This window comes from Nicotiana tomentosiformis, chromosome 5 (genome assembly GCF_000390325.3).
Source record: "Nicotiana tomentosiformis chromosome 5, ASM39032v3, whole genome shotgun sequence".
In the NCBI taxonomy this organism is placed as follows: domain Eukaryota; kingdom Viridiplantae; phylum Streptophyta; class Magnoliopsida; order Solanales; family Solanaceae; genus Nicotiana; species Nicotiana tomentosiformis.
This window is the reverse complement of record NC_090816.1, coordinates 62,462,649-62,472,273: the sequence shown is the minus strand read 5'-3', so window position 1 is coordinate 62,472,273 and position 9,625 is coordinate 62,462,649. Positions and strand designations below refer to the sequence as shown.

General features: G+C 37.8%; 1 long non-coding RNA gene across 4 annotated transcripts; it reads right to left on the bottom strand.

Annotated features, from left to right (window-relative positions):
- Positions 1 to 2,060: 2,060 nt before the first annotated feature.
- Positions 2,061 to 9,337, bottom strand: LOC117277175 (uncharacterized). Of its 4 annotated transcripts, none has more exons than XR_011407833.1 (3): positions 9,125 to 9,337; positions 8,981 to 9,041; positions 2,061 to 2,487 (listed from the first exon to the last, which is right to left on the bottom strand). It is a non-coding gene; the product is annotated as an uncharacterized lncRNA (long non-coding RNA). The 4 variants fall into 4 exon arrangements; XR_004507450.2 differs by lacking the exon at positions 2,061 to 2,487 and adding an exon at positions 6,387 to 6,750; XR_011407832.1 differs by lacking the exon at positions 9,125 to 9,337 and having other exon boundaries at positions 8,981 to 9,118.
- Positions 9,338 to 9,625: the final 288 nt, after the last annotated feature.

Here is a 9,625-nt window from a genome sequence, read left to right as displayed (position 1 = left end):
GTCTACCCTTTGTATTGTACTATTGCCTTGATGTGTTTCCTTTTGTTAAATTCTAATTTCTTATTATACTGTATATTCTCCTGCCTTAATTAGTATTTATGAGTTAGCCTGACCTGACCTCATTACTACTCGACCGAGGTTAGGCTTGGCACTTATTGGGTACTATTGGGGTGTACTCACGCTACTCTTCTGCACATGTTTTTTGTGTATGCAGATCCAAGTACTTCTTATCAGCCCCGCTATTAGCTGAGAGTGCTTGCTGTTGTACGGAGACTTCAAGGTACATTTGCCGCGTCCGTAGACCTTGGAATCCCCCCTCTATTCTCTCCTATATCATTTACCTTCCGTACTTCTTTTGTTAGATTCTGGTATATAGAGATACTAGTTTCTTTCTGTAACTTATGACTTATGACATTCCGGGTTTTGGGATGACTGTGTATTTATAGAGTATTGGTTATTGTACATGCCGAGTGGCATTGTCACTAGTTATCCAACTGTCCATTGCTGTTAGTTGTCAAGTTTTACTTTCGTTTTGTTATTTTCTGTAATTTGTTAGGCTTATCTAATCGTAGAGACTAGGTTCCATCATGACGTCTTACGGAGGGAGAATTGGGTCGTGACAGAATTGGATGATCAGGAGGCAAAAATGCCTGATGACCCAAGTAACATATGTTACGACTATGTTTGAGATATTGAGAGCATGTGTCATAATTACAAGTTGTGCATGCTAGTCTCCCCTTGGTGCTTCATTCGAAAAGCATTGCTAGTATTGGAAAATCACTAACTGTCCACAACAAGGCTGCACGCATTTGAAACGTTTGGTTAGATTCGGCATCATATGTTTCTACCCCTATTTCCCATAGTTCCTTCAGTTCAGCAATTAGTGGTTGAAGGTACACATCTATATCATTTCCTTGAGAAGAAGGACCTAGAATGATCATTGACAACATTACATACTCCGGCTTCATGCAAATCCACGACGATAAATTATAATTTATTAGCATAACAGGTCACGTGCTATGTGAAATGCTCATGGTTCGAAACGGGTTAAAACCATCAGTTGAAAGACCCAATCTAACATTTGAGGATCTCGAGAGAAGTCCTTGTGCAAGAAATCAAAATCTTTTCAAGCTTCCCCATCAGCAGGATATCTTCAATTCCCATCATTGGGTCGTTCAGTAGCATGCCATCTCAGTAGCTGCAGCAGTTTCAGAGCACATAAATATCCTATGAAGCCTAGGCTTTAAGGGAAAGTGCCTTAAAACCTTTGCAGGGATTTTTGAGCTTGTATTAGTCAAGCCATCAACAACATTCTTCCATCTAGAAGTTCCACACATAGAGCAATTATCATTCTCTGCATTTTCATTCCAAGAAAGAATGCAATCATTAGGGCACGCATGTATTTTTTCATAATTAAGACCCAAATCTTGTATCATATTTTTTGCTTTATAGAACGACTCGGGTAGCTGAGAAATGGAAATGCCTCTTTTAACAAGTCTGAAAAAGCCGCATTACTCAACCCATGAATACATTTCAATAAGTACAATCGAATGGTGAAACTCAGTTTAGAATATTTCTCACACCCCGGATATAACTCTTGTTTTCCTTCCTCCACTAATTTAAAAACTCTCTTTGTATCTTCAGATGGTCCCTCTCTCGCCCTTTCTTCATACCTTATGTCACCCTCAACTTTTCTAAAAGTATCATGAAGTAGTCCATTAATATCATCATGCATGTTAGAACCTGCATCATCATTGCTTAGATGTGGATTATTTCTTGAGGAAAACTTTTTCCCATGAAAAATCCATTAGGTGTATCCTTGAATAAACCCATAAGCAACCAAGTGATCCTCTACCATATTTCTATAATACCAATAACAATTAGCTCATTTTTTGTAAGGACATAATATTTTATCTCCTTGGGAAGCCCATTCAAATGCCTTATCAAGAAAATCATTCACCCCGTGAATATACTCATTGGTGGATCTTCGGAGATCCATCCAACTTTTATCTCCATTATCCATTGAATATTGAATCCCTATGAGTCACAAACGCAAATCATAAAAATTAAGATCCAAATAACAAATTTCTGACACTACTGGAGATACATAATTATTTCACTTAAAGCTTTCTCTACTGTACAAAAAGAAAAAGATGCAACCTATGACAATGTCACGACCCACAAATATCCAACTAGTAGTGATGGCACCTAACCTCACCCGCTAGGTAAGCCAAATAATAATAATCCGATTCAATTAATATTTAACTGACTCTAATACACTCCTCAAGGACTGGTAGTACAAATCATGAGCTTCTAAGATTAGAATTTACAAAGCTGGTGGGAAATAAAAATACATCATCTGTTTGAAATATACATGAACAGATTAAAATTCTAAAGCTACCATGAATAAGAGGCAGCAATGACTGGAACGCAGGTACATCTTCAGATCCAGCGCTCGTCATGTACAACATCATTGACATCCAAAATCTGCACGCACGGTGTAAAATTGTAGTATGAGTACAACCGACCCCATGTACTTAATAGGTAACAAACCTAACCTTAGGTTGAAAGTAGTGACGAGCTTGTACCAAGGTCAGAGTCCAACACTAATAGCCAACAACAGTTCATAACAACATAATAGAAGCAATAAAAGAAATAGCTCAGAGATAAAATGCTCAGCTCGTTCACAATTCCAGAAAAATAGGCCTACTTTTCAGGTATATCAGTGAAAACCCGAATTCTTTTACCGAAATCACCAAAATATGAGTACGTTTTGTAAAATTGGGATTTTTTCCAAAAACTTTTCATCAACAGATAGGATGTTTCATTTTCAAATGGCATGAGGAAAATACATCTCTATGCTTACATGTCAATGAGTACGTGAAGTCATGAATGACGCAATATCATACAGCATGAGGAAAAATGCATCTCTATGCCTGTATGTCAAGTGTGCATGTCAATGCGATACAACTCAGTAATAAAATATCATATGCATACTCTCAAAGTATCAATTCACTCAGTCCTCCCAGTCACTCAATCCTCCCAATCGCTCGGCGCTCGACACTCGCACTCAGTAGGTACCTGCGCTCACTGGGGATGTGTACAGACTCCGGAGGGGCTCCTTCAGCCCAAACGCTATAATCTACACGGACAACTCACGTGCTATAATATCAATATCTGGATCTGCACGGACAATCCACGTGCTGCACAGACATCTCACGTGCTATAGTATCAATATCTGGATCCGCACGGACAACTCACGTGCTATAATAAGCCAATCTAGCCTAATGCGACGTGCAGCCCGGTCCCATAATTATCCTCACAATCAGGCCCTCGGCCTCACTCAGTCATCAATCTCTCCAGTCTTTCGGGCTCACAATGTCATGAAACTAGCCCAAAATAATGATATGATGTATCAATAAATAACAACAGAGACTGAGATATGATATTCAATGAATGAATATTACTGAGTATGAAATTACAGTTTAAACACATAATTCGACAGTAGAAATGACTTCAATGGGTCCCAATAATACCAATGTTTACCTAAACATGATTTTTAATATGAGTCATAGCTCAGTTTCTCTAACACATAAAAATACATGGAAGAATACAAGTTAATTGACTAAACAGCTCTACGAAATCAACTGAGTCTCAATTTATACTGTGCACGTACACACGCCCGCCACTTAGCATGTGCGTCACCTCTAAACAATGCACATAACATGTATAATAAGGGTTCATACCCTCAGCTCCAAGATTAGAGATGTTACTTACCTCGAACAAGCCGAATCCAATGTCGAGCAAGTTAAACAATGCTCCAAAAATTTCATTCTGCGCGTATTAACTTCCGAACGGCTCGAATCTAGTTATAATTAATTTAATTTAGTCAACACAAATTATAAAAATTTATTGTGTATCAAAATACTACTTTTCCTAAAAGAATCCAAAATTACACTCAAAAATCGCTCGTGGGGACCATGTCTCGAAACCCGACAAAAATTACAAAATATGAACGCCCGTTCAACTACAAGCCTAACCATATAAATTTTACCAAATTCCGACATAAACTCGACCTCCAAATCATCAAATCTTATTTTCAAATCCCTAGGTCCAAATTCCCTATTTACAACTCAAAAACACGTAATCTAGTCGGATTATTCGATGATAATTCAATATTATTGAGTAGAAATGATCACAAGTGACTTACCTTAAGTTTTCCGTAAATTCTCTCTGAAAATTGCCCCTAAAACCGTGCTTGAAAGTCCAAAAATGGCAAAAACTCGGAATCCCTTCGAATAAATTCTGCCCAGGGCTTTTCGCACCTGCGACTTAGTTAGCCACATCTGCGGTCTCGCAGGTGCGGCCCAAAACTCCGCTTCTGCGGCTTCCCCTGAGGCTGTCTTCACTTCTGCGATGAGCCAAGCACATGCGACTCCGCATCTGCGGATAAAAAATCCGCACCTGCGCTGCCCGGTTTCCTCACCATTTTCCGCTTCTGCGCCCCTCCATTCGCACATGCGGCCTCGCAGGTGCGGGCAAATTCTTCGCACCTGCGAGGACTGCCCAGTTCCACTCTTGGCCACTTCTACGATGGATTGTGAGAACATGCGGCTTCGTACCTGCGATCAAAAACTTCGCAGGTGCGATTACACCAATAGGCAGCAATTCCAGCAATGCTTCAAGTTGAATTTGATCCGTTAATCATTTGAAACTCACCCGAGGCCCTCTGGACCTCAACCAAATACACCAACAAGTCCAAAAATATCATACGAACTTAGTCGAAACCTCAAATCATATCAAACAACACTAAAACCACGAATCATACCCCAATTCAAGCCTAGTGAAACTAAGAATTTTTAACTTCTACATTCAATCTCGAAACCTATCAAATCAAGTCTGATTGACCTCAAATTTTGCACACAAGTCATATATTACTTAACGGACCTATTTCAATTTTCAGAATTGGATTCCGGCCCCGATATCAAAAAGTCAACCCCCCTCCCGGTCAAACTTCCAAACTTAAATTTCTATTTGAGCCATTTCAAGCCTAATTTAATTACGGACTTCCAAATAATTTTTCGGACACGCTTCTAAGTCTAAAATCACCATACAAAGCTATTGGAATCATCAAAATTTTATTCCGGGGTCGTTTACACATAGTCAAGATCAGGTCAACTATTTCAACTTAAACTTTAAACCTTGAAACTAAGTGTTCCAATTCATTTCAAAACCTCACCGGACCCAAACCAATTACCTCGGTAAGTCATATAAAATCTGTAAAGCATAAGTTGAGCAGTAAATAGGAACGGGATTATAATACTTAAAACGATCGGCTGGGTCGTTACATTATGACAGTAATGGCGAGACCAACTTAATGTGCTAAAGTAGCATACATACCAGTTGCAAATGCAATTACAACTAATATAACTACCAGATGCTGCAATAAACTTACGACATCATAAAGCTATATTAGAATTCTATCCTTTACAGTTCCTTTACTAAATCTACTAGGGTGAAGTAGGTAAATATAACACCAGCATAGCACATAAAGGTCATGACAGCAGAAACAACAGATGCACGACACACTGTTTTCCTTATAAGAATCGCCATCCCTTTATTGGGGTTATTAAAATCGCTGTCAAAGCCTCCTAGAGATGTCAAACCAATTGCGAAGTTGACTATAACTAGTAGAGTGGCCACAACTAGATGTATTTGAGCTGCCGACATAATTTTAAAATAACAAATTTGTGGAACTACTGAAGATACATAATTATTTCACCTAATCTAAATCTTTCTCTACTGTATTCAAAACTACAAAACTTACAGACTTTTTGATTATCTACTCGTACACATCTTTTAAATCATTTCCTTGGTAAAAATTAACACATGTCATCCTATTTGCACATTAATCTGGTGAATGACCTAAAATGAAAAGTCATAACAAAGGCTCCATCAAGTATTTTTAGAATAATCTTTCAACTAACAGAAGAGTAAAATACTTAAGCTTTTAATAAAGCACTAACAAAATGAATTCAACCACACATTAAATAGAAAACATAAAGAAAAAACAAGCAAATCTAACAACTACTTAAAGGGAAGACCTCCCTGTTAAATTATTTTGAATGAACTGAAATACTTAATACAACTAGATAAATCTTTATATTATGAGATCTTGGTAGCACTCGCTCACAGAACAAGATATAAATAAAAAGAAAATAAACGTACCATGTCAATAAATATGGTAGCTACAGATTATGGGATGAGAATATAGGATAAGATTGATACAGGTCTACCTAGGAGACACTATATGATAAGATTGAGACTTGGGAATGACATTCGAAGTAAAATTCATAACTGAAAGAATTAAAGGACAAAATCACACAAGTCAAAATAGATATTCAAAGTCATTGTGGTATAATACTGTAGCAAATTCCATTATCCTAGAAAATTCTCACAACTTAAATTAGAGATTGAAACAGACTCATGGTGCTGGAACATTGAAAACCTTTCAGTGATAATGAAGGGGAACAAATACTTAGCCCCTTAGCCTCCATGTAAGATTGAAAAGGGATTTTTTTTTTGTTCACTTGTAAATACTGCAGCACTTCCTTAGTGCTAGCTTTATAATACAATTACCTCATTCTCACAAAAAATATAATGAAGCAGTGGATACACCATCACCCACCATAGTAAAATCTCATATAGCCAAGTGACAAAAGCAAACTCTCCACCGAGCCTCTCTCGAAGCTGAAACTCAAAAAGACTACTTACACATCAAAAAACTGTGTTAAAAGTAACAAAATAAAGATGATTACTTCCACATCAAAAAACATTATTTAAAGCAACAAAATCAATCCACAACACCTTACTTTAGTATATGCAGGAATCAAAAAGCAAGTTGTGGGTACCAATTATTGCGGCTTTGTCTTACAGTAACAAAGGCAGAGCCTTTTTGTTACACCCCATGTTTTCGTACGTGAAAGTACGCCATAAGTAAATTGATGAAAGCTCGGAAATGAGATGTTACATTTCGCATTTTTGTACGTTAAAGTTTTGTCGTAAGTTAATCGACGTAAGTTCGGGAATGAGATTATTTTGGGATTATAAGTATTATGCTATTTCACACAAGTGATGAAAATTCGTGAAAGTGAGAGGGTAAGCAAATCGAAGAAATTGAATTATGTCGAAGTTTGATATTTTGGGATAGAATACGGCCCGAGCTAAAATATCCGATATTTATGGACTAGTACCATAGTAGGTATCACATGACCATGATAGCAAGATGTATAAAGTGTGTTAAAATTGAGTAGCATTTTAAGTAATTTGAGAGAATTCTTAATTATGTGGGTAATTTAGAGCAATTCTTGGCTAAGTCATCACCTTAGTGGGGCCCACACCCACTAAGGTAAAAGACTTCCCAAAATAACAAAAAGTGATACATATTTTGGCAAGTGGGAAAGATATATTTTACATGGAGAAGCTTTTGTATATGATTAAAACTTGCTAGCGTTGGATGCTAAGCTTTAATCTCCATGGACCAGCAACGTTGGATGCTAAGCTTTAATCTCCATGGACCAGCAATGTTGGATGCTAAACTTTAATCTCAGCAACGTTGGATGCTGCTAATGGATTTTTTCCTACTTCGATCCGCTGTTACGTGTTTTCGCAAAAGACGTGTGTTATATGAATTGTCAAGAGAATCGGTTCAGGTATGTTAAGGCTAAGCCCTTCCTTCATTTTGGCATGATCTCGTAATTATATGTATTTAATAACGAGGCATAAAGAGAAGTTCATACTCCCGAATTTATATACATTATCCTAGTCTCATAAATTATAGTATTCTCCTTATCGGGACTTCATATTTAATTGAGTATTGTCTTCTTCCAGTCAAGAGAGCAGAGAGCCTATATATACAGTATTACAGTATTTTCATTACCATCGAGTTATAATCGATGGGCAGGCCCCTATTTGGCAACCTCTGATCAGATGGTAAGTTATATACCAAGCCTACTGTAATCGAGCGCCTATGAGCGAGCCCAGAATGGCCGAGATACAGAGCCTAGTATGGCCGAGCGCCTATGAGCGAGCCTACTACGCCAGAGAAGTTATATATATACCGAGCCTTATAAGGCCGGATAACTATTTTACTTACTATATTGAGAGAGTTGGGTCAGTATCAGCAGGTAAGTATACCTTCAGATTATCTTTGACTCCCAGTTACTTCAGCATTATATTATCAGTTCAGTTTCAGTTTTCAGTTATTTTATTGCCTTGCATACTCGGTACATCATTTCGTACTGACGTCCTTTTTTTGGGGACGCTGCATTTCATGCGTGCAGGTTCAGACAGACAGATGGGTAGACCTCCTCAGTACATATTGCCCGAGTTCAGCTTTATCGGTAAGCTCCATGTCCTTCGGAGTTGCCGGGTCTAGAGTTTTGTGTACATCCTGTATATATATGTATATAGGTTATGGAAAGTTTAGGGCCCTGTTCCGATCACAGTACATCCAACAGTAGAGGCTTGTAGACATATTCTGTCAGTTAGTGTAGTATGTTGGGCTTGTAGGCCTTGTATGTATATTTTGTTGGTTTGCCAGCTGTAGTAGTTATGACGGCCTTGTCAGCCCAGCTTTATATTGATTTTTAGTCAGCGTTCACAAATTAACTTGCAATGTGGCCCATGGCCAAAGTATGACATTATATGTTCAGATTCCCTTAGTCCAAAGTTAGTACGCAAGGATAAGCGAGGCACCGGGTGCCGGTCTCGCCCCCAGGTTTGGGGCGTGACACTTTTAATTGTAAACTACGAGTATTAATAAAAGTGAATAGAAAATCACTAATATCAGCACTGGAATAAACCCAATTGCACATTGAAGATGACAAATATAAAGCAGTTACCCTAATAATTTATTTCCAATTTGTCTTTTACTTGCAAAATAAATTAATTAATAAATAAGTATAAAAATGAATCTTACCTAGTGTAAAGGGAGATGAGATTTAAGTTAGCTTCAAACTGGAAAAGCCTCGAGAAGCTCTCTGTCGATGAATGAGAGCAAAGAAGTAAGGAGAAAAATCAATGTATCAACGTAGAAGAAAGAGAGAGATAAAGAGAAAAGAACCTCTTAAACGATCTGTTGGAGTTTCCCAGAAGACAGTTTGGTAGGTAATCTTTAATGTTGATGGCAACAGCTATCTCGATCGATTAAGGCGGCTTGTATCAAACTTTAGGCCTTTTCTTCTTTTTATCTTTGTCAGGACTTTTAGGTTTCCTTTTTGTTTTTCATTCGAGGCACTTTGTCTCACTTCTGTAAAAAAATAAAAGGCGCGATAAAGTTAAAAGAGGGAATATAGGGAGGGAAAGAAAAACCTGCCCAGTAGCCCTTTTTGTTTCAGGAACCGTTGCCAAGGATGCATAAATAGCAGCGGTTAAGGAAACCGTCACGACATATAAATCTACCGCCATGGTTCTTGTCCTAATGCAACGGTTTATTCTATTACCTATCTTAATAGGTCTGAGAGGATAATGTGACGGTTGTAGCCGTTTCCATAGATAGTTTATTGCAACATTTGTGTAACAGTTGCTATATAACTATTGCAATAGATCTATTTTCTAGTAGTGT